Raw genomic sequence first — 25,004 nt, 5'->3', positions numbered from 1 at the left:
GAAATATAAGAGTTATGATTTTTAGAAGGCGAGGAGGAAAAATAGGGAAATGCAAAAATAAAATTGGTCTGGGCCTTAAAGCCAAAATGGGCCTGGTCCTTCAGGGGTTAAAAGGGCCGTAATATTTAAAATATCATGAAGTTTACCAAAGAGCTGCTATTTTACTATCCAGAAAACACTCAGTTCAAGAGTAAATCCTTTTTATTTAATATTCACCCAACCTGATATCCCAGTTTAGATCCTGGATCCTCTGCATTGACCTTTCTCTGCAGGACAAGCTCCACTGAAAGAAATGGAGACACAAAGTGTAAGAGCATTTAGAGACCGAAATGTTGAGAAAAAATTATTTTATTTAATATAATTATATTATTTTATTTAAAAAAAAAATATATATATATATACCGTATTTTTCGCCATATAAGACGCACTTTTTCTTCCCCAAAACGGGGGGGGGGGGGGGGGAAAGTTGGTACGTCTTATATGGCGAATACACACCTATCAGGTCGGTCCCTGCGGCCATCAACAGCCGGGACCCGCGGCTAATACAGGACATCACCTTTCGCGGTGATGCCCTGTATTAACCCTTCAGACGCGGCGATCAAAGCTGACCGCCGCGTCTGAAGTCAAAGTGACTATAACCCGGCTGCTCAGTCGGGCTGTTCGGGACCGCCGCGGTGAAATTGCGGCGTCCCGAACAGCTTACAGGACACCGGGAGGGACCTTACCTGCCTCCTCGGTGTCTGCTCCGTGCCGGGATCCCCTGCATGGCCGGCGCTCTCCTTCGTCGTCATCACGTCATCGCGCACGCCGTCCCGTCATCCAATAGGAGCGGTGTGCGTAGCGACGTGATGACGGCGACGGAGAGCGTGGATCCCGGGGAAGAAGACGTCCGGAGCGATGGGGACACCCCGGGGACGCGGCGACAGCGATGGAGCGACATCCAGGGCAGCGGTGACGGGTCCGGAGCGGCGGGGACACGTGAGTACTACCTCCTATACCAGTGGTCTTCAACCTGCAGACCTCCAGATGTTGCAAAACTACAACTCCCAACATGCCCGGACAGCTGTTGGCTGTCCGGGCATGCTGGGAGTTGTAGTTTTGCAACATCTGGAGGTCCGCAGGTTGAAGATCACTGTTGGGTGCAGAATCTTTTTTTTCTAGATTTTGCACCTTTAAAATTGGGTGCGTCTTAGATGCCGGTGCGTCCTATAGGGCAAAAAATACGGTGTATATATATATATATATATATACATATATATATAATTGTTATTTATTATAATATTTATTTATTTATTGATTGATTGATTTATTGTGTGTGTTTTAACCATTACAATGCTGCTTCTGGACCTGCACTATATAAATTCCATTGTAACCTGAACAATTTTGGACCATCAAGGGTTTTTATTACTGAAATTGCTGTTAGAATAGGACTTGCTGAAACCTACAGTCAGAGTGAATGCACTTCAGGCAAAGCAATGAGAATGTTTATGTATGTAAGCTACAACTCATGGCTCAAGGACTTGTTACTGAAGAACTGCAAAAAGATTTTATACATCTATTCCTTCTTTCTATCAGTAAAATAAAAGTAAGGTTTACAGGTCAGCATAGCAAGATGATTCCTAAGAGCAGGGTATGAGTGGAATCCTTCTTAAGTTCTCTTGAACTGTTTGCATGTCCTCAACTTACAAAAATGGCTTTACAAGTCCCCATAAGTGTCCTCACAAATGTCAACTAGCGTATCACCATAAGTGTCAGCTAAAGTGTCCCCATAAGTGTAAGCTAGAGTTCCCCGATAAGTGTCAATCAGACTATCTCCATAAATTTGGTCTGCAGTATCCTAATTAGTGTCAACTAGAATGTATCTGTGTCATCTCATGTCCACATAAGTGTCAGCTAGAGTGCCCTGATAAGTGTCTGCCAGATTATTGCGATAAATGTCAGCTGGAGTGTCCCCATAAGTGTAGGATAAAGTATCCACATAAGTGTCAACTAGAGTGTTCCCAAAAGTGGCAGCTAGAGTGCCCCGAGAAGTGGGAGCCAGATTATCGCCAAAAATGTCGGTTGGAGTGTCCCCATAAGTGTCAGCTAGTGTATCTCGACTAATATCAGTAACAGGGTCCCTATAAATATTAATTAAAGTGTCCCCATAAGTATCAGCAAGAGTATCGGAAACATCAACTAAACTATCCCTGTGTCAGCTAGAGTGTTCCCATAAGTGTAAGTTAGTGTTCCCATAAGTGTAAGTTAGAGTGTTCCCATAAGTGTAAGCTAGAGTGTTCCCATAAGTGTAAATTAGAGTGTTCCCATAAGTGTAAATTAGAGTGTTCCCATAAGTGTAAGTTAGAGTGTTCCCATAAGTGTAAGTTAGAGTGTTCCCATAAGTGTAAGTTAGAGTGTTCCCATAAGTGTAAGTTAGAATGTTCCCATAAGTGTCAGCTAGAGTGTTCCCATAAGTGTAAGCTAGAATGTTCCCATAAGTGTAAGTTAGAGTGTTCCCATAAGTGTAAGTTAGAGTGTTCCCATAAGTGTAAGCTAGAGTGTTCCCATAAGTGTAAATTAGAGTGTTCCCATAAGTGTAAATTATAGTGTTCCCATAAGTGTAAGCTAGAATGTTCCCATAAGTGTAAGTTAGAATGTTCCCATAAGTGTAAGTTAGAGTGTTCCCATAAGTGTAAGTTAGAGTGTTCCCATAAGTGTAAGTTAGAGTGTTCCCATAAGTGTAAGTTAGAATGTTCCCATAAGTGTAAGCTAGAGTGTTCCCATAAGTGTAAGTTAGAGTGATCCCATTAGTGTAAGCTAGAGTGTCCCCATAAGTGTAAGTTAGAGTGTTCCCATAAGTGTAAGTTAGAGTGTTCCCATAAGTGTAAGTTAGAGTGTTCCCATAAGTGTAAACTAGAGTGTTCCCATAAGTGTAAATTAGAGTGTTCCCATAAGTGTAAATTAGAGTGTTCCCATAAGTGTAAGCTAGAATGTTCCCATAAGTGTAAGTTAGAGTGTTCCCATAAGTGTAAGCTAGAATGTTCCCATAAGTGTAAGTTAGAATGTTCCCATAAGTGTAAGTTAGAATGTTCTCATAAGTGTCAGCTAGAGTGTTCCCATAAGTGTAAGTTAGAATGTCCCCATAAGTGTCAGCTAGAGTGTTCCCATAAGTGTAAGTTAGAATGTTCCCATAAGTGTCAGCTAGAGTGTTCCCATAAGTGTAAACTAGAATGTTCCCATAAGTGTAAGTTAGAATGTTCCCATAAGTGTAAGCTAGAGTGTTCCCATAAGTGTAAGTTAGAGTGATCCCATTAGTGTAAGCTAGTGTCCCCATAAGTGTAAGTTAGAGTGTTCCCTTAAGTGTAAGTTAGAGTGTCCCCATAAGTGTAAGTTAAAGTGAACCCATAAGTGTAAGCTAGAGTGTTCCCATAAGTGTAAGTTAGAGTGATCCCATTAGTGTAAGCTAGTATCCCCATAAGTGTAAATTAGAGTGTTCCCATAAGTGTAAATTAGAGTGTTCCCATAAGTGTAAATTAGAGTGATCCCATAAGTGTAAGCTAGAGTGTTCCCATAAGTGTAAGTTAGAATGTTCCCATAAGTGTAAGTTAGAGTGATCCCATAAGTGTAAGTTAGAGTGATCCCATAAGTGTAAGTTAGAGTGTTCCCATAAGTGTAAGCTAGAGTGTCCCCATAAGTGTAAGTTAGAGTGATCCCATAAGTGTAAGCTAGAGTGTCCCCATAAGTGTCCCCTTATTTAGAAGCAGAGTTACTCCATGGTCTGTGTCTTTGGCAGTGAAATCGATATAAAGTCTTTGCTTCTCTTGTAATATATAAAGTGTCTGGGACCCGGAGCCTCCATTTAATCACAGTTATCTTCTATCGGCCGGTGCTCTGTCCTCACTGTCATATCCAGCTGTGCTTCACATTAACTGATTATTATAGATCCCTCATATAATTGCCGGCTTTATATATTGATTTTCAGGGACAGGTTAAGGGCAAGTACATCAGATGTGGCACAGCCTGAGCACACAAAGCTTTCTTCTAAATTTGGGACATACTACATAAACTTAAAGTGCTAGTACAGGAGTAGAAAAACATGACCGAAATATTTCAAAAACAGTGCCACGTGTGTCCACAGGTCGTGTATGTTACTACAGCTAAACCGCATTCATCCAAAAGGACCTGGGCATACTTACCAACAGTCCCAGTTTTGGAGGAACAATCCTGTAAACCACAAAGGGGCAGAATAAATGCCGACCTCTCCCATAGTAAAACCTTCCCAGCTGTTTGGGGATTCTCTCAGGGTGAAGCTTAAAGGGATACTCCACCCGTAGACATCTTATCCCCTATCCAAAGGATAGGGGATAAGATGACTGATAACGGGGGTCCGCCACTGGGACCCCCCGCGATCTCCCTGCAGCACCGAAGGCTCGTGATGTCACGGCCACGCCCTTGTAACGTCATGGTCACGCCCCCTCATTGCAAGTCTATGTGTGGTGGCCACGGATGAGGTCCGCAGCCACCGCTACACTTGGGGTTAGCTACTTGGTTCTTGGGGGGGTTATGAACCCAGGGTCGGATGGTATTAACCCTTAATGTCACGTGACGCCACTGTAGTCTTGGTATCTCCCGGGGTACTACAGGTCCAGGGAACTCCGTCTCCCCACAGGCTAGCAAGGAAAGAATTGACTCCACACTAGGTTGCAGTTTAACGGAGGCTTTACTAACTTGAAGATAGGTGGTACAATCTCCACAGCGCTCAACCAAAGTCTCCCAAAGGGTTCAGACAGTCTCTAGAGGACCACACAGCTTGCAGTGCCTGGACTTGATATTTCATATATGCTTAGCTCTTACGGCCAGACTAGGAGTTTTAGGTCTGCGCTATATTAGGCTTGAGATTAAAGTCACTTACTGAAGTGTCGGTAGATTTGTTGCTTTTCGCCGGAAGATATTGAATTGTCCTTTAGGAATTCTCTGATCATGGCTGAAGTAAAGGCTGGATATTTCTCCACTCTGTACTCTGAACTGAAATGAGTTGCTGTTTCTTCACTCAGCTTCTCTCCACACCTGAACTCTGAACCCTTCTGCACTCCATCTCTGAACTCCACCTCTGAACTCCACCTCTGAACTCCACCTCTGAACTCCACCTCTGAACTCCACCTCTGAACTCCACCTCTGAACTCCACCTCTGAACTGAACTACACAGGAAATGCCACCCCTTATCAGGGAAGGCTAAACTAAAGCCCATTGGCCAGGCAGCTGTGGATCATAGAGTTGTCTGTATGCACTTTAGGACTTACAATAAAGTTACATACAAGTAATAACATAATACCTTACACAAAAGTTTAGTCTAGCCCTCAGTCCTCCACTCTCACATACCCTGACTAGACATGAGGTTGCTAGGTAACATACTTAAAGCTACAGATACTTAATAAAAGATTATTAAGTTATAACAGTGCAAATACACATTAGAAATGGTTTAGTCCCTGCAGGGGAGCCCCCAGGACACTGGAGATCTCAATCTGACAGGGCCTACAATACCTTGACACAATGTACGTGTACTGGGACACCACAAACCCCACCACTAAACAGAAGTCGTCCTCGACCATAAAGGAACTGTCGGATTGAAGAGCGAAGTGGCCTTGGGGCCATAAGAAGTCCTGAGGCATTTTACACACAAACGTCCATGTCAGGCTTTTAGAGGTAGGATACGAAACATTATTGGTGTAGAATACGTGGTTATTTGGGTCCCAGACAGAATATATACCTATTATATCTAATCAAATTTTTTTTTTTTTTTAGTTGGACCTCTAACATAACCTTTAGCCTATACCTATGTGTATAAACTGTTTATATTTATAGTTATAACTAGGATATTATTGTCATTATATGCTTTGCTATGTAACCTGTACAATAAGTAGGTGTAAATGGGATAGCATTTATCCAAGTATACTAACAGACTGGTTTAGTAGACTGATTATCCAGAGTATTGAAGGTTCATATTAATAAGATTTAGCTATTTTACTATTTATAACCTGTACACATATATATATATATATATATATATATATATACACACACATATATATACACATTTGTAAAGACCTTTCTATGTACTTTCTATAAGTGGACTATGCATATGATACACTATACACAATTGACAGGTCTAACTAAACAAATTGGTAGCTGAATATACAGACTTATATAACTTTACTGTACATTATATCACCTTATATTATGTAACATTAGATAAATTTCTTAAACTAATAGGTGCGGATTGGGCTGCCGGAGGCTCTCTACTCAATACCTTGGCTACTAGGGCCCTTGGGCGATTAAGCACTTCTCCCCAGAACACATTTTATTTTTTGCTAGACATTTTTATGTATGCATGTAATACAAAGCTAGACATTTAAATATAACCATTTTTCTTTACTGTAGTGCTTATGTTAGGGACAGGATACTTACTGGCCAGGTAGGTTCCTGTGCACAAACAGGGTTAAGAGGCTTTGAGCTGATACTGATTTACCCATTAGATACACTTGTAGTGAATTATCAAAGATGTATACTTGAGGTGTATACTGACGTATGTGTTTGTAGTTTATCTACATATGTTTATGTACATGTTTTTAGACTAATCCCTATATCTTGCTGGGGGTTGTCCAAAATTAGAAAGTGTGGATCTACGCAAAACCATCTCTATTTACACGTGAAGTCGGCGATGGGGCAGTGTAAGTATCTCCTGACTGTCTGGATAAACCCCAATAGGAAACAACCAACCACCACGCAGGATTTTGTGCTTTGACTTTGTAGCACAGTAATTTTATACATATTACCCTATACCTTGATACCTGGTACCTACTCGGGTATAACACTATATACATTTTACCTGTTTAGGTGTGACATTCTATACCATAATACTACTTGGTGTACAATTAATGTGTACAAGATGTACTGAAGGTTAGAGGTCATACAAATATGGAGCAGACACTGGAGAGATTTAACCACTTAAGTTTACTAAATTTGCAATAAACTTGAAAACGTCATTACGAAGTTTTATGAAGGAGTTCAATAGTCCTCACACAAAAATCTCCAATACGGGAGTCTCTCGGCTAGGCCGGGTACAAAACTTACGATTCCTGTTTCCTCTCTGTAAACTCTTCTTGACACCCTGTGTCAGGCACTGGACTTAAACCGTTGCTGAACCTGGAACAAAACACAGTTAGTCCTGCGACTATAAGTAACAAAAATTTTCAGATAGCATCACTCTGGTGCTTTATTCTTCTCCCTTTTTAATGCAGCAGGAACGGGATGTCCTCTTTCTTTCCAATCCCGCCTACTAGGAGGAGCCCTCGGCTGACTGATAAAGCGAGGGTTTCGGGATTGGGCCCCCTGCAAGGGGTCGACGTGGGTATCCCAGGATACATAGGACAGGGTAGAATTTGAGATGGTAGGTTGGACATTCACTACCACCTGGACTGCAGCAGCTTGTGCCACAGAAGGATGATCAGTTGTTGCCGGCTCTTTGGGCCAAACCTCCGCCACTGAAGGAGGGGGCCCTGGCACTTTCGTGGGTACCCAAGTTGGGGGCCGACCCTCTGCTGGTGTAGGCCCGGGTACATCGGTGCATTGTGGATGAATTGGGTGCGCTGTTTTTGAGTGCGCCATCTTTGAGTGCGCTGTCTTTGAGTGCGCCGTCTTTGAGAGCGTTGTCTCTTTAAACTGGATAACTGCTGCAGAAGTGTCAGGGTAGTCCTCTCGGACAACAATCTCCTTGACATTTGAAGTAAGAAGTCCAAAGGGATCAGAGTCCCAATCTTCTGAGGGGAAATAGGCAAAGGGAATCTGAGTAGGACGGCTGGGCCTGGTGATTACTGCAGCCCATTCCCCTCTCAGGCTCTTCACAGGGGTGTACTCAATGATTTCCCCAGGTTTTAGAGAGTGCTTTTCAGGAGGCAGATAGGGTCTTTGCACCGCCCTCCGGTTCACAAAGAGGGTGCCTCCGCGGTGACAGTCCATTATGGTGCCGCAGGCCCTGATGCGGTCAAACTTGATGACTGTAGCTCTCCTGCTCTCAAGGGGGGCTCACCTTCTTTGGGTTGCCTCCGAATATAATATGCTTACAACTGTTTGGTGTCCTGTTGCTGCCGTTCCCTCTCTTCATACGACAGCCCGTAGCGCTCTAGCTTCTCTGCCCTCATCTGCTCTAGTATGGCAGCCACTTCGGCATCTCTTTGGGCTTTTTCTGACCGGGCCGGAGGGATGGGAGGCAGGGATTTCCCAGGCAACGGGAGGATATTGTCCCACATGTATTTGATGATGGCGGGCTCATCCCCTAACAACCATCCAGGGAGCGGGGGTGATGGTGGGCGCTCGGCCGACTGAGGGGCTGACTGGTCTTAAGCGGCCGCGGCCTGTGGAGGTGGCGGGACCTTTGCCACGGGGCTGGCTTCGGGGCTATCAGAAGAGGGAGTGGAGAAATCAGCTTCCGCTGGGGTACTCACATCCGGCTCCGTCGGGATTTCTGCCCACGAGCCCCAGGTGCGATGATGTGGCGACAACCTTACAGGCGACGGGTCTCTGGAACTCCGGGCGGCGTTGCTGCCCACTCGCCATCATCCTCCGGCAACGGCACTTGGCAGTAGGCCTCGTCGGCCCCGAGGGACAGTCGCTGCAACTTCTCCGCCAGCTCCCGGAACACATCTCCGATGCCGCCGCGGCAATCTTCCGACCCTCGGACTCCATCTTGGAACTCTCAGCACACGTGTCGCTCTTGCTCTCCGCCATCTTTTCTCTCCTCTGTAGTACTTCCTGTAGACTGAAGAGGCCGCTGTGTGTCTCCCCTTTTATGAAGGTCTTCGCCAAAATGGCCGCCAGCCGGAAGTGCGTCATCGGCTGCGCCTGGGACCGGATGTTACACAGCAGCGTATCCTCTTCATCCGCCCCCTTGGCAACAGGGGCTGGACTTCTTCCATTCCACTTGGCTCTGGACACAACCACACTATTTCCTCGCCCAGGGGCGGGGCGAAGACTTTGGCGGGAGTCCTTGGCGCTCTTTTCCAGAGGATCTTTAACTCTTTCAGGTACTGGGAAGTTTTGGGCACGAAGTATCATTTCTGACTTTCCTTTACACATGGTGGTTCTTTGACTTTAGTAGACTGTTCTCGTGACTGATCTGCGCCTCTGCAGATAAATTTCTTTCAATAACACAGTCCCGTACACAGTTCGGACTTGGGGGAAGGACTTGATTTAGTGGTTGAATAGTTAAGGCGTACACCCGAATCCTGTTCGTGGACGCCAAAAACGATGGGGTGGCCACGGGTGAGGTCCGCAGCCACCGCTACGCTTGGGGTTAGCTACTTGGTTCTTGGGGGGGGTTATGAACCCAGGGTCGGATGGTATCAACCCTTAATATCACGTGACGTCACTGTAGTCTTGGTATCTCCCGGGGTACTACAGGTCCGGGGAACTCCGTCTCCCCACAGGCTAGCAAGGAAAGAATTGACTCCACACTAGGTTGCAGTTTAACGGAGGCTTTACTAACTTGAAGATAGGTGGTACAATCTCCACAGCGCTCAACCAAAGTCTCCCAAAGGTTTAACAGACAGTCTCTAGAGGACCACACAGCTTGCAGTGCCTGGACTTGATATTTCATATATGCTTAGCTCTTACGGCCGGACTAGGAGTTTTAGGTCTGCGCTATATTAGGCTTGAGATTAAAGTCACTTACTGAAGTGTCGGTAGATTTGTGGCTTTTGGCCGGAAGATATTGAATTGTCCTTTAGGAATTCTCTGATCAAGGCTGAAGTAAAGGCTGGATATTTCTCCACTCTGTACTCTGAACTGAAATGAGTTGCTGTTTCTTCACTCAGCTTCTCTCCACACCTGAACTCTGAACCCTTCTGCACTCCATCTCTGAACTCCACCTCTGAACTCCACCTCTGAACTCCACCTCTGAACTCCACCTCTGAACTGAACTACACAGGAAATGCCACCCCTTATCAGGGAAGGCTAAACTAAAGCCCATTGGCCAGGCAGCTGTGGATCATAGAGTTGTCTGTATCACCTTTAGGATTTACAATAAAGTTACATACAAGTAATAACATAATATAACACCTTACACAAAAGTTTAGTCTAGCCCTCAGTCCTCCACTCTCACATACCCTGACTAGACATGAGGTTGCTAGGTAACATACTTAAAGCTACAGATACCTAATAACAGATTATTAAGTTATAACAGTGCAAATACACATTAGGACACTGGAGATCTCAATCTGACAGGGCCTACAATACCTTGACACAATGGACCTGTACTGGGAGACCACATATGGGAGGGGGCGTGACGTCCGTCACGCCCCCTCCCATAGACTTGCATTGAGGGGAGGGTGTGACATCATGAAGGGGTGTGGCCGTTACATCAGCGCCGCATCGCAAGTCATCAGTTCGCTCCGTGCACCGGATGACTGTGGTGCTGCAGCAGAGATCGTGGGGGTCCCCAGCGGCGGGACCCCCGAAATCAGACATCTTATCCCCTATCCTTTGAATAGGGGATAAGATGTCTAGGGGTGGAGTACCCCTTTAAGTGTCCTGATTTTGGTGATTGGCAAGCAGAGATGTGGCACTGGTTCTAGAAGAAATTTGCCTTAATTTCCTAATCTTATGCAATTCCTTTAAAGAGAATGTATCACCAAAAATGTTTTTACTATTTAATGTACTTGTACATCAATTGCTTTATAACACTTGAAATGGAATCCCCCTTGCAGTGTCCCGATGCCACCTCCCAGCTGCTGTGGTCTAAGGTTGTTCTATGGCTGCGGAGTTTCTCTCCAAGTGTCTAGTAGCCCGAGTCTCACATATATAACTTGTCATATTGCTGTCTCTGCATACACTGTGGTATTTGGAAAGTTCAAGAGTTTAAAGGGATACTCTGGTGCTCAAGCGTTCTGAACATTTTGTTTAGAACGCTTGGTGCTGGAGGCCCTGATTAGGACATCACAACCACCCCCCCTCATGACATCACACCACGCCCCTCCATTTGTGTCTATGGGAGGGAATGTGTCATCTGACACGCCCCCTTCCCATAGACATGAATGGAGGGGCGTGACATGATGGAACGAGAGAGCGTGGCTGTGACGTCACGACCACTGCTGCAGGAACCCAGCGTTTGTTTAGAATGCCGGGTACTGCGCAAGATCGCGGGGGGCTCCAGCAGCGGAAGCCCCATGATCTGAAAGCTTATCCCCTATCCTTAGGATAGGGGATAAGATGTCTAGCAGCGGAGTACCCCTTTTTAATCTTTTGCTCTCTATTGCCACCACTGGTGAATACTATGTAAAGAATGCATGGAACTTTGGTCACATGACCTCCCCTTAGACTAGTTTCTATGTAGAAGCTGCTTATATTCTCTTTATCATCCCTCCCACTTACAAAATGTTGACTTCTATGGGAGAATGCAGTGGGCATGCAGGGAGGGGAGGTGGTAAACTGTGATCCATATATATTGACATGTAAAATTAGGAAGAAATAAACCCAATTTATTAATTTTAAAGATGTTTAAAACATTTAGAAAAAAAAGGAGGGAAAGTGATACAATCCCAATAATCTAGATTATGTTTAATTAGTGACCAAATTAAATTTGTTATCTAATATAACTGCAATGAATACAGTAAAAAATTTAAAATTAAAAAGTTACATTGAAGGTGAAATGCATTGCACCTAGAAGCTTCTTTACCAAAAGTTAGTGGATTTAAGGTATGGTTTACAGTACAATACATATACACATGTGAGTAAATATTGCCATAATCCAGTGCACATAGACAATGCTGCCATACTGTGAACATAACTAATACCACCAGACAGTGCACAAATTATTGCATCCAAAATAAATAATGCCACCAACCAGTATACAATAATCATGCTGTATAATGTGCCTGCAGAAACACCCCCCAAAAAAGGAGGCCTAGAAGTTGCAGGTGCACCTTGTTCCTGGTGTCAGGAGGGGCCCAAAGGCCACACAAAATGAGAGCAGTACTAGAAATGGCACATAACAATTTGGGGGTCTTCATACAGATTTTGGAGCCCAAGAGCTTCATTATGATCTTCAGCTTCTTTGTATTTTTGTGGAAAAAAAAAAAAAAATATATATATATATATATATATATATATATATATATATATAAAAAAATTCCATTGTAATGTAAACAATTTCATAACCAGCTCAGTGTGCAGCCTTAAAATACAATGTAAAGTGTGTTTTCGCCCTCTGCTGAAGCTTTCTAGTAATGCAACAAAAGTTCTATTACAGTGGTTACTGAACATCCTACATTGAGCCTATAAGAATATATCTACCGTATTTTTCGCTATATAAGACGCACTTTTTCTTCCCCAAAACTGGGGGGGGGGGGAGTCAGTGCGTCTTATACGGCGAATAAATTCACCAAAAGATCACCGAAGTGATCCACTAATTCCCTATATTTCCCATATATTTGTTGAAAGGTATAATCTTTATTAATTTCAAAACACCAACAAAAAAGGAGTTAAAATTGCAGTGTATCTCTCCTCCTGTATTATTAGTTATCTGTGCCAGCCAGGCATCACCTATTATCTACCTGTGTGTACCTGCAGTGTACACACGGTTAATGGAGGAGTCTACACTGTATATTAAAAAACCTGTCCTATGCCCCCCACGGCAGCACAAATTATGTCAGGAGGCCAGAATCCAAACATATCCCCCCCTTTTTTTAGGGGAAGGCGTCCAGTTGAGGGACAGGGACAAATGGGCGTATCCGTCCAACAAGAAAAACTAGATGAGGAGAAGAAGGATGAGATGCAGATATGCAATTTTTCATCGTATATCCTCACTAAGGATCAGATTAAGCTGTTGAAAAAGGGACTATCCTATACACCTACACCACAATTTGATTCCTTCGAATGGATTAAGGATATTAATCTGTTCGCAAGGAAACTTGCTCTGCACAAAGTGCACAAATCACGTGACAGTGATATAGAGGCAAGGTTGGATAATCAAGTGGTGAGTGATCTTTATGAACTAGTAGAGGAAGGTGAAAGTGGTACAAGGAGACCCAGTCCACCTTTTTCGGATTTAAAACCTAGATGTCGAACAACACCCAATTTTACACAATTCGATAATATTAACATCTTTGTACAGATGGTTAGTACCAAATTGGAAGAGTTGAAACCAAAATCTTACCTGTGAGGAGAATAAAGCATTACGTGATCTGGAAGAAAATCAGGACATAATCATTAAGCCCTCCGATAAGGGGGGGAATATAGTGATTATGAATAAAGATGATTACCTGGATATGGTCCGACGACTAATCCGGGATGAAACAACATATCGACGTCTTGAATCCAACCCCACTGAGAGATTCCTAAATGAACTGAGACTGATACTTACGGAGGCGAAAAATAATGGATTGATCACTGAAGATGAATTTAGGTATATGTTGAATGTGAAGCCTACTATAGCAACAATGTATGCATTACCTAAGATACATAAAAGAAAAATACCTATCCCAGGACGTCCAATTGTATCGGGAAATGAAAATCTCACGGAGGGAATTAGTCAATATGTGAACCAGATGTTAACTCCATTTGTCCAAGCCTTACCGTCTTATGTTAGGGATACAGGGGACGCTGTATCTAGACTGCAGGAAATCTCTTTTCCATCAAATACATATGTGGCGAGTCTCGATGTCGAGGCATTGTATACTAACATAAAACATGAATTGGGCCTAAAGGCGGTTGAATACTTCCTGAACACGAGAGGAACACAATTTATTGAGCACAATCAATTTATTTTGTCACTCCTTCACTTTTTACTCACACACAATTATTTTATTTTTGATGGTCACTTTTATTTACAGCACAAAGGCACAGCAATGGGCACGGCATGTGCACCTAATTTTGCAAATCTTTTCTTAGGGTGGTGGGAAGACACCATTGTATTCACAGACACCCATCTCCAGTATACCTCGCACATTTTATTTTGGGCACGATTTATTGATGATGTTTTATTATTTTGGGACGGCACAGAAGCACTATTCCAGCAATTTGTCACTACACTTAATAACAATACAATAGGGATGTTTTTTACTTCAGAAATTCACCAGACCACCATCAACTTTCTTGACCTACAGATTTCTCTGCAGCCCAATGGCAGCGTCCAAACATGCATATATAGGAAACCCACGTCTACCAATAGCTTTCTTGAGTGGGGCAGTCATCATCCTGCCCCCCTCAAGAGAGGCATCCCCGTGGGACAATACTTGCGAGCCAAGAGAAACAGCTCCACAGATGAAGCATTCCTACGGGAATGCAGGACTTTATACAACAGATTTATCAGTAGGGGGTATCCTAAGAAGGTTCTTCATAGAGCCTTCGCTAGGGCTCGTGACACCCCAAGACAGGAGCTACTGAAAAGTAAACAGACAACGGGAACAATAACTAAGACGGTACGATGTATTGGCACTTTTGACGAGAATAGTCGTCAGGTAATGAATATTTTACGTCAATTCTGGCCTATTCTACAGGCAGACAATGATCTGAGAGATGTCATCCCCCCTTTTCCTTCGATCACATATAGGAGAGGGAAAAATATCAGAGAACATCTGGTTCACAGCCTCTATGTTGAAAAAACTGAAAGAACATGGCTCAAGTCTACAATAAAAGGGTCCCATCCCTGTGGGAAGTGTACCTTTTGTGGATTCCTGCCTAGGATGAAAGAATTTGTTAACCCAATTGACAACAAGAAATATGTTATTAGGGATTTTATCAACTGCCAGACTTCTGGAGTAATATATATTGCCCAGTGCGGATGTGGTAAGCTATATGTGGGCAAAACCACACAGCAACTGAGAAGACGGATATCACAACATCTCAGCACTATCCGCACCGGGACTGATACCCCACTGGCGAGACATGTTAGAAATTTTCATAGAGGTGATATACAGACCCTTAAATTTTGGGGACTAATCAAGATGACATTGGGCCCCAGAAGAGGCAATTTAGATAAGAAATTACTCCGTGAAGAAGCAAGATGGATACAGCGACTTAAAAGCCTGAGCCCTAATGGACTCAATGAGGGATTTACCTTCTCAGCATTCATTTAGAATAGCTGCCATAATGTATATAACATCGTGTACATTTATCAACACAATTATTAAACACCTTGCCGAAGTGACATCAGGGAGGGAATTGTAGATGGACTAACCATGATGGACCAATATGCTGCCTTTTAATTATCACTAACTACTTCTATGGTGATAATAATATACAATATAGAATAATGTAGAATATCATATAGAGCAATAATGTATTTTATTGGAGCTTATCCCTATCAACATGGAGCACTATGAAAGACTAAGTATGTGCGCAGATTACATCATGCAGCCCTTATATAGAAAAATTCTGGCGCATATGAAATTACATAGTGACTGATTATTATATCTATTTGGAAATGCCCGTGGAGACTAAGTCCCCGCGCATATAGAACTGCGCAGCTCCGACAGTAAGGTACGCTCGCTGGTGTAAGAGCTCGCGCAGGGGTCACGGCGCAGAAAGTGGATGTGGATATCGGCGCTGGTACAAGAGCTCGCGCAGGGGTCATAGCGCAGGAGGCGGATGTGAACATCGGCTCTGAGATCATGACGCAGCAATCATGTGATGCATTACCGAGGCAACCAATAAACAACTATGCGGATTGGTTGAACTATGAGAGCAGCAATAGGCGCATGGAAATGTCCATCAATTAAATAGAGGATGATTGGATGGGATGGTGTCCCACCAATCAGAAGTGGATATCACCCCACCATGATGTCACAATAGGAGGTTATTTAACCCCTGTTTTGGCGCTTTTTCATTCAGTGCCCCTAAGCCTCTTGACAAAGCCGCGTCTTGCGGCGAAACATGTCGAGGGGGGCATAGGACAGGTTTTTTAATATACAGTGTAGACTCCTCCATTAACCGTGTGTACACTGCAGGTACACACAGGTAGATAATAGGTGATGCCTGGCTGGCACAGATAACTAATAATACAGGAGGAGAGATACACTGCAATTTTAACTCCTTTTTTGTTGGTGTTTTGAAATTAATAAAGATTATACCTTTCAACAAATATATGGGAAATATAGGGAATTAGTGGATCACTTCGGTGATCTTTTGGTGAATTGGTTTAAATAACCCTCCATATATTGGTCCGCAGTTGGATCTTATACGGCGAATACACACACCTATCGGGTCGGTCCCTGCGGCCATCAACGGCCGGGACCCGCGGCTAATACAGGACATCACCGATCGCGGTGATGCCCTGTATTAACCCTTCAGACTCGGCAATCAAAGCTGACCACCGCGTCTGAAGGGAAAGTGACACTAACCCGGCTGCTCAGTCGGGCTGTTCGGGACCGCCGCGGTGAAATTGCGGCGTCCCGAACAGCTTACAGGACACCGGGAGGGACCTTACCTGCCTCCTCGGTGTCTGCTCCGTGTCGGGATCCCCTGCATGGCCGGCGCTCTCCTTCGTCGTCATCACGTCGTCACGCACGCCTTCCCGTCATCCAATGGGAGCGGCGTGTGTAGCGATGACGGCGACGGAGAGCGTGGATCCCGGGGAAGAAGACGTCCGGAGCGTCGGGACACCCCGGGGACGCGGAGACAGCGATGGAGCGACATCCAGGGCAGCAGTGACGAGCGGTGACTGGTCCGGAGTGGCGGGGACACGTGATTACTACCTCCTATACCAGTGGTCTTCAACCTGGGGACCTCCAGATGTTGCAAAACTACAACTCCCAGCATGCCCGGACAGCCGTTGGCTGTCCGGGCATGCTCGGAGTTGTAGTTTTGCAACATCTGGAGGTCCGCAGGTTGAAGATCACTGTTGGGTGTAGAATCTTTTTTTTCGCGATTTTGCACCTTTAAAATTGGGTGCGTCTTATATGCCGGTGCGTCCTATAGAGCGAAAAATACGGTATTTTTCAGGGTTTCTGCATCTATAATTGTGTCGGTGACTGAGCTATGACCAGTGACTGCAGATTTGCTGTGTTATCTATCAGAAGTAAGGACTGTGCTAAAATCCCCTCTTTGTCTTCAGCTGGCTGCTCTGCTGCCCTTACTCTTCTATTATTATTACTACTATTATTAAAGGGGTATTCCAGGATTATTTTTTATTTGACTATGCTACAGGGGCTGTAAAGTTAGTGGAGTTCATAATATAGTGTCTGTACCTGTGTGTGACGGTTTTCTCACAATTCTTCTGTGATCTTTGCCCCAATGTTTATCAGCGTACAAAATAAGTGTTGCCTCAGGTTTTCCCAGGTTGCAGTGTGGCCTGAGACATTACATCACTAGTCATGTGTTCAACGGATCCTGTCTGCTTCAATGGGTTCCAACTGCTGTGTGGGAGGGAGATCATTCTGCAGGAATTTGTACTTTTGCAACAGCTGAAGGCACCCATGTTAGTGTGGTGGCCCAGTACAGGAGTTGTAACCCTGTACCCTTGCTGCCCTGTCAGGGGACACACCGAAATAGAGTCCGCCTGAGTCCCCTCTCACCTTGTATATGTTAAATGGTTAATCATACCTGGTATAATCTATTGTAGTGTATATATCTTGTTACATGCCTTTAACTACTGTTGTCATGTGTTGTAACCAAGGAAGGTACCAGTGATCATGTGACTTATAGGGTGACCTATGCGACCCCTCCAGGGTCTCCCCTATATAAACCCTGGGAGGAGATAGTTCAGTCTCTTGAATTTAGCACATGCTGAGGAACAGTCCTGAGAGAGTGTCTGGTGTCCTGAGGAGGCCCAAGGCCTACCACGCAGCCACGCTTCTACTAATCCAGTACCCCACAGGTGAATATCAAAACCTGGTAAGGCTGGGTTCACACCACGTTTTGTTAAATACGGTTCCCGTATACGGCTGGGAGGAGGGGTGGGCGGGGCTTAATCGCGGCGCCCGCACTCAGCCGTATTCGGGAACCGTAGTTAATGTATGTCTATGAGCCGACCGGAGTGAACCGCAGCCTCCGGTCTGCTTCGTTTTCGGCCGTATGCGGTTGTCCGACCGTAGGCAAAAACGCGGTCAACCACGTTTTTGCCTGCGGTCGGGAAACCGCATATGGCCGAAAACAAAGCCGACCGGAGGCTGCGGTTCACTCCGGTCGGCTCAGCTGTCTACCTCAGCAAGGCTGCCGTTGTTCCGTGTTGGCGTCGCAGTCATTATTTGCCCCGTGCCTAGCCCAGGATCCAGGGATATACCCTTAGGTGGTGAAGAGGTTAAACCACGCCCTGGCATCACGAACACAAGGGGTTACTGCCATTTGCCCCTAGGGTAATAGCATCTGCCCTCATCACATCATCACCACATTAGAAAACACTGGTCTATTGTTCACAGCACAGCATGGAAGCCCGCTCCGGTGTGCTTCATTGGGTGGGGTGGCTGATGTTTGGGAGGGAGAAAAGTGACCTCACACTTACAAACAAGGAATCATGGAACTTGTAGTTAGAGGAAGGGAACTCCAACTGGATAGCCTCAGCGTTAAAAGGGAACTCCGGTGGAAATACATATTTTTTTTTCAAATCAACTGGTGCAAGAAAGTTAAACAGATTTGTAAATTACTTCTATTTAAAAATCTTAACCCTTCTAGTACTTATCAGCTGCTGTATACTACAGATATACTACAGAGAAATTTGTGAAGTTCTTTCCAGCCTGACCACAGTGCTCTCTGCTGACACCTCTGTCCGTGTCAAGAACTGTCCAGAGCAGGAGAGGTTTTCTATGGGTATATGCTTCTAATCTGGACAGTTCCTGACATGGATAGAGGTTTCAGCAGAGAGCACTGTTGTCAGACAGAAAAGAAATTCACGAATTTCTATGTTTTATTCAGCAGCTAATAAGTACTGGAAGGATCAAAAAAATAGTTTTCTTCATTTTTCCACCAGAGTTCCCCTAAATCAGCATTTTAGCCCCCAGACAAGCACGTATCCTTTCTAAGCATGTCCATTACCATCTGGCAGGTAAGTACTAAAATCACCGTATGGTGGATAATCCCTTTAATCCACCACTACCTTATATCTCAGCTCTGCTTTTTCAGACTGGCTACATGTATAAGCACAAGCTCTCCAGGGCTGCAGTGCAATAAGAACAAAGTTATACAACAGTAAGGGTAGAATGACTATAAACTACAAACAACTAATAGGAAAAAAGGAGGTAATAAAGTAACTGAGCCAAGTAAACCTAAGAAAAAAAACCTGAAGGTGGTCACTTGAATTGGGGGACATCTTTTTTTTAGCACTGTACCCGCTTCATTCTCAGATTTATTGGGGTCCCATAGCTCTGACTTTCACATATCAGAAAATGATGGCATATTCTAGTGATGGATACATTGGAACAAAAATCTAAGCTCCAACTCCTACAAAGACATGAGAAAAGTTTGAATGAAATGATGTTAATAAATAGAAGTACATGAACACACAATGCTAAACAACACTACAGTATGTAATGCAGCCAATTCCTCTTCCTTTCCTCTGCTGGTTTCTCTAAATGTATTTTCTCTCTCCATGCCTGCTGAGAGGACAGGCTCTTCCTGGTGAGATATCAGAATTTTATATGTTTTAAAAGGGGTACTCTGATGGTGCCAGAAAGTTATACAGATTTATGAATTACTTCTATTTAAAAATCTTAATCCTTCCAGTATTTAGCTGCTGTCAGGGCCAGATTAAGGCTGCCTGGAAGACAGAGCACTTCATTATGTCTCCCCCCCGACAGCTCTCCCCACATTAGGCGCAGTATAGTTCCCCACATTAGGTGCAGTATAGTTCTCCACATTATGTGCAGTATAGTTCTCCACATTAGGTGCAGCATAGTTCCCCCACATTAGGTTGGCAGTATAGTTCGCCCACATTAGGTTGGCAGTATAGTTCCCCACATTAGGTTCGCAGTATAGTTCCCCCACATTAGGTGCAGTATAGTTCCCCACATTATGTGCAGTATATTTCCCCACATTAGGTGCAGTATAGTTCCCCCACATTAGGTGCAGTATAGTTCCCCCACATTAGGTTGGCCATATAGTTCCCCACATTAAGTTGGCAGTATAGTTCCCCCACATTAGGTGCAGTATAGTTCCCCACATTAGGTGCAGTATAGCCCCCCCACATTAGGTGCAGTACAGTTCCCCCACATTAGGTGCAGTACAGTTCCCCCACATTAGGTGCAGTACAGTTCCCCCACATTAGGTGCAGCATAGTTCCCCCACATTAGGTTGGCAGTATAGTTACCCCACATTAGGTTGGCCGTATAGTTCCCCACATTAGGTTGGCAGTATAGTTCCCCCAAATTAGGTGCAGTATAGTTCCCCACATTATGTGCAGTATATTTCCCCACATTAGGTGCAGTATAGTTCCCCCACATTAGGTGCAGTATAGTTCTCCACATTAGGTGCGGCATAGTCCCCCCACATTAGGTTGACAGTATAGTTCCCCCACATTAGGTTGGCAGTATAGTTCCCCACATTAGGTTGGCAGTATAGTTCCCCCACATTAGGTTGGCAGTATAGTTCCCCACATTAGGTTGGTAGTACAGTTCCCCCACATTAGGTGCAGTATAGTTCCCCACAGTATGTGCAGTATATTTCCCCACATTGGGTGCAGAATAGTTCCCCCACATTAGGTGCAGTATAGTTCCCCACATTAGGTGCAGTACAGTCCCCCCACATTAGGTGCAGTACAGTTCCCCCACATTAGGTGCAGTACAGTTCCCCCACATTAGGTGCAGTACAGTTCCCCAACATTAGGTGCAGTATAGTTCCCCACATTAGGTGCAGTACAGTTCCCCACATTAGGTTGGCAGTATAGTTCCCCCACATTAGGTGCAGTATAGTTCCCCATATTAGGTGCAGTATAGTTACCCCACATTAGGTGCAGTACAGTTCCCCCACATTAGGTGCAGTATAGTTCCCCCACATTAGGTGCAGTATAGTTCCCCCACATTAGGTGCAGTATAGTTCCCCACATTAGGTGCAGTATAGTTCCCCACATTAGGTGCAGTATAGTTCCCCCACATTAGGTTGGCAGTATAGTTCCCCACATTAGGTTGGCAGTATAGTTCCCCCACATTAGGTTGGCAGTATAGTTCCCCACATTAGGTTGGTAGTACAGTTCCCCCACATTAGGTGCAGTATATTTCCCCACAGTATGTGCAGTATATTTCCCCACATTAGGTGCAGAATAGTTCCCCCACATTAGGTGCAGTATAGTTCCCCACATTAGGTGCAGTACAGTCCCCCCACATTAGGTGCAGTACAGTTCCCCCACATTAGGTGCAGTACAGTTCCCCCACATTAGGTGCAGTACAGTTCCCCCACATTAGGTGCAGTATAGTTACCCCACATTAGGTGCAGTATAGTTCCCCCACATTAGGTGCAGTATAGTTCCCCCACATTAGGTGCAGTATAGTTCCCCCACATTAGGTGCAGTATAGTTCCCCACATTAGGTGCAGTATAGTTCCCCACATTAGGTGCAGTATAGTTCCCCCACATTAGGTGCAGTACAGTTCCCCCACATTAGGTGCAGTATAGTTCCCCCCACAGAGATACAGCCTTCAGCCATATACAGTGTATGTCTGGAGGCTGTATGCCAGTTTACTGCCCCACTTCAGTGTTCCGACCACCGCTCCTCCGGTCCGGGTCCCGAGAGCGGAGGTCAGAACAATGAAGATGACGTGCCGCTGGTGACTTACCATGCGCGCGCGTCCATCTCCTCACTTCTCCAATCTGCATTTCTTCTATGGGCGCATGTACGGGACGTCAGTGACGTCCCTGCATGCGTAAACTCCCAGCGGCCCATACGTTTTTAAAGTTAACGCGGGAGCTGCCGCAGAGAGGTAACCGCCGGGACATTCTTGTGTCCTGAAAAGATTTTTCGGGACACAGGGATGTCCCGAGTGTGACGGGGGCCCCCTGTGGGCCTCGGGCCAGGAGCAGGCGCTCCATGAGCGCCAATGATGAACCGGCCCTGGCTGCTGTATGCTCCACAGAAAGTTGTGTTGCTTTTCTGTCTGACCACAGTGCTCTCTGCTGACATCTCTGTCCATTTCAGGAACTGTCCAGAGAAGGAGAGGTTTACTAAGGGGATTTACTCCTACCCTGGACAGTTCCAGACATGGACAGAGGAGGCAGCAGAGAGCACTGTGGTCAGCCAGGAAAGAACTACACAACTTCCTCTGGAGCATACAGCAGCTGATAAGTACTGGAAGGATTAAAGGAGTACTGCAGCCTTTAATCAACTTATCCCCTATCCGCAGGACAGTGTCTGATCACGGGGGGGGGGGGGGGGGTTGGGGGGTTGAGGGGGGTCCGAATGTGGGACGAACCGCAATGTCTTTTATGGGGACCCGGCTCTGCCCATGCAGGAGGGGTGTCAGCTACAGCATGACGCCGTGGCCAACATGCCTCCTCCATGTATCTCTGTGGGAGAGGCAGGATGCAGCATTTGTGCATCCATGCCTCTACCGTCGAGCTGAATGGAGGTCAGTGAGGTCGACGAAATAAGCATTAGCTGCGCAGAGCCACGGCAGTGCTGGGTCCCCATATGGGAGATCGCGGGGGGTCCCAGCGGTCGGATCAGACACTTATCCCCTATCATGTGGATAGGGGATAAGTTGTCCATGGCTGCAGAACTCCTTTAAGATTTTTAAATAGAAGTAATTTACAAATCTGTATAACTTTCTAGCACCAGTTGATTTAAAAACGTTTGTTTTCCACTGGAGTACCCCTTTAAGACTACCCCCCCCCCATCCTTGCCCCTCTGCTAAGTAAGAAACTGCAGCTGCATCCCCTTCCTTGTCCTCCTTTCTGCATTTTATTTAAAGGGGTATTCCAGGCAAAAACTTTTTTTATATATATATCAACTGGCTCCGGAAAGTTAAACAGATTTGCAAATTACTTCTATTAAAAAATCTTAATCCTTCCAATAGTTATTAGCTTCTGAAGTTGAGTTGCTGTTTTCTGTCTAACTGCTTTCTGATGACTCACGTCCCGGGAGCTGTCCAGCTCTTATGGGGATATATTCCCATCATGCAAGGGATGTTCTCCCATCATGCACAGCTCCCGGGACGTGACATCATCATTGAGCAGTTAGACAGAAAACTTCAGAAGCTAATAACTATTGGAAGGATTAAGATTTTTTAATAGAGGTAATTTACAAATCTGTTTAACTTTCCGGAGCCAGTTGATATATAAAAAAAAGTTTTTGCCTGGAATACCCCTGCTCTCAAACTGTGGCTCTCTAGATGTTGCAAAACATAAACTCCCAGATGTTGCAAAACATCAACTCCCAGCATGCCCGGACCGCCGTTGGCGGTCCGGGCATGCAGGGAGTTGAAGTTTTGCAACATCTGGAGGGCCTCAGTTTGAGACCACTGCACTAGATGGATATTTTGAGGACTAGTAAAAGTACAAACAAAACAAATGCTACTGAAAACAGCCAAAAATGATGAATTTACACATTTCACATGACATCATAATTTAGCTTTCTACTGTACTCTTACCTGAACGTGTGACCATATATTCACTATAGGAACTTTAAGATTTCCCATCAGAGGAAGTGATATAGCGATCGTATTTACATTATACCTATCTTCTATGCTTCTCATGTTTGTAGTGACTCTATAGTATTTACTAAGTATGGCTTTTATTACTGACAAACTATTATGTCCCAATAAATCATGTGTTAGGACCCGTCTGGGTAGCTTGTCTGTAAGGTCAGGACATGTTTTGTGGAGCGTGCAGGGAGCATAGGTAAATAAAAACTTCCAGAATTAATATTAACTCTCTGGGTTTTCACGAACAATTACAATTTTACAAATGTATAATTAATTACCGTAATTATAAATAATTATAGAAATAACTTTCTTGCATACATTCCATACCAGGAAAAAGCTCAGTACATATAAGTATAGTGCATACAGTACCAGAACAAATCTTATCTTATACAAATGGCATCAGATCCAAGCTCAGTACATACATGCAGCACAAGGACCCAGCTTAGTACATACAGCACCAGAACTAAGCTCATCATTACATATAGATGGTATAAGGACCGGGCTCAGTACCCACATGCAGCACAAGCACTAAGTAATGAAATATAGATGGTACTGGTAGTCTCCGAGTCTCTGACTGGGAGCATATGATAAGTGAGCTTTTATACCACTGGTGTGGTGCTGTGCGGCGTCCATGGTGGCCCAGGGACTGGTTTGAGGGGCATTGGGGCTGCTCTGCCAGTGGATTATTCCCCCCTGTGGGCACTGGTGTTGCGGCAATGGTGGGCACTGCTCAGTGACTAGTGGGCTTGCACTTCATGATCATAAAGTACACTAAAGACCTGTTAGTTTAATAAATGTTGCTGAGATGCCTTAGATCATTGTGCATGTTGTGGAAATGTGACCATGTCTGTTTTCTCCATCTGAATTCAAGTAGATGGTACTAGAATCAAGCTCATTAATACCACATTTGATTTGAATCGATTTCCAGATAACTGCTGGTCCCAGAGGTGGAACCTGCATCAATCAGGCAGTTATGGCCTATCATGTGGATATGCCATAAATGTGTAGATGAAAATACTCCTTTAATAGCAGAAATAAGTTCATTACATAAATACAGTACCAGAACCAAGCTCAATACAGAGATATATTACAAAGTCAGGTAAACTCCAGCTCTATATGTTTTTACAATGGGAAATTACAGTTCAGTATGGCCTGAATAATGGCAACTATGATGGAAGTTGTTATTTCACAAACAAGAACGATAACACCCATTAACTTTCTACAGACTATATGAATGATTATATTTTTTGACAACACATTCAGAAGCAAAATGAACAAATGTCTTCACCTCTGGTGTCATCTTCTATATTTTCTATTGTCCTTAAAGGGGTACTCCACCCCTGGACATCTTATTCCCTATCCAAAGGATAGGAGATAAGATGTTTGATCGCGGCGGGTCCACCCACTATGAC

At 44.6% G+C, this 25,004-nt stretch overlaps 1 long non-coding RNA gene across 1 annotated transcript in view; it reads right to left on the bottom strand.

The window, feature by feature from the left end:
- Nucleotides 1-215: 215 nt before the first annotated feature.
- The window catches only part of LOC130284754 (uncharacterized), a 109,248-nt gene continuing 84,459 nt past the window's right edge, over nucleotides 216-25,004 (bottom strand). Inside the window, exon 3 of the long non-coding RNA XR_008847135.1 lies at nucleotides 216-283. This is a non-coding gene — a long non-coding RNA (uncharacterized LOC130284754). The remainder of the gene's footprint in view (nucleotides 284-25,004) is intronic.

The sequence above is a fragment of the Hyla sarda genome, chromosome 8 (genome assembly GCF_029499605.1).
Source record: "Hyla sarda isolate aHylSar1 chromosome 8, aHylSar1.hap1, whole genome shotgun sequence".
Classification (NCBI taxonomy): domain Eukaryota; kingdom Metazoa; phylum Chordata; class Amphibia; order Anura; family Hylidae; genus Hyla; species Hyla sarda.
This window is presented reverse-complemented; position numbering and strand designations above follow the sequence as displayed.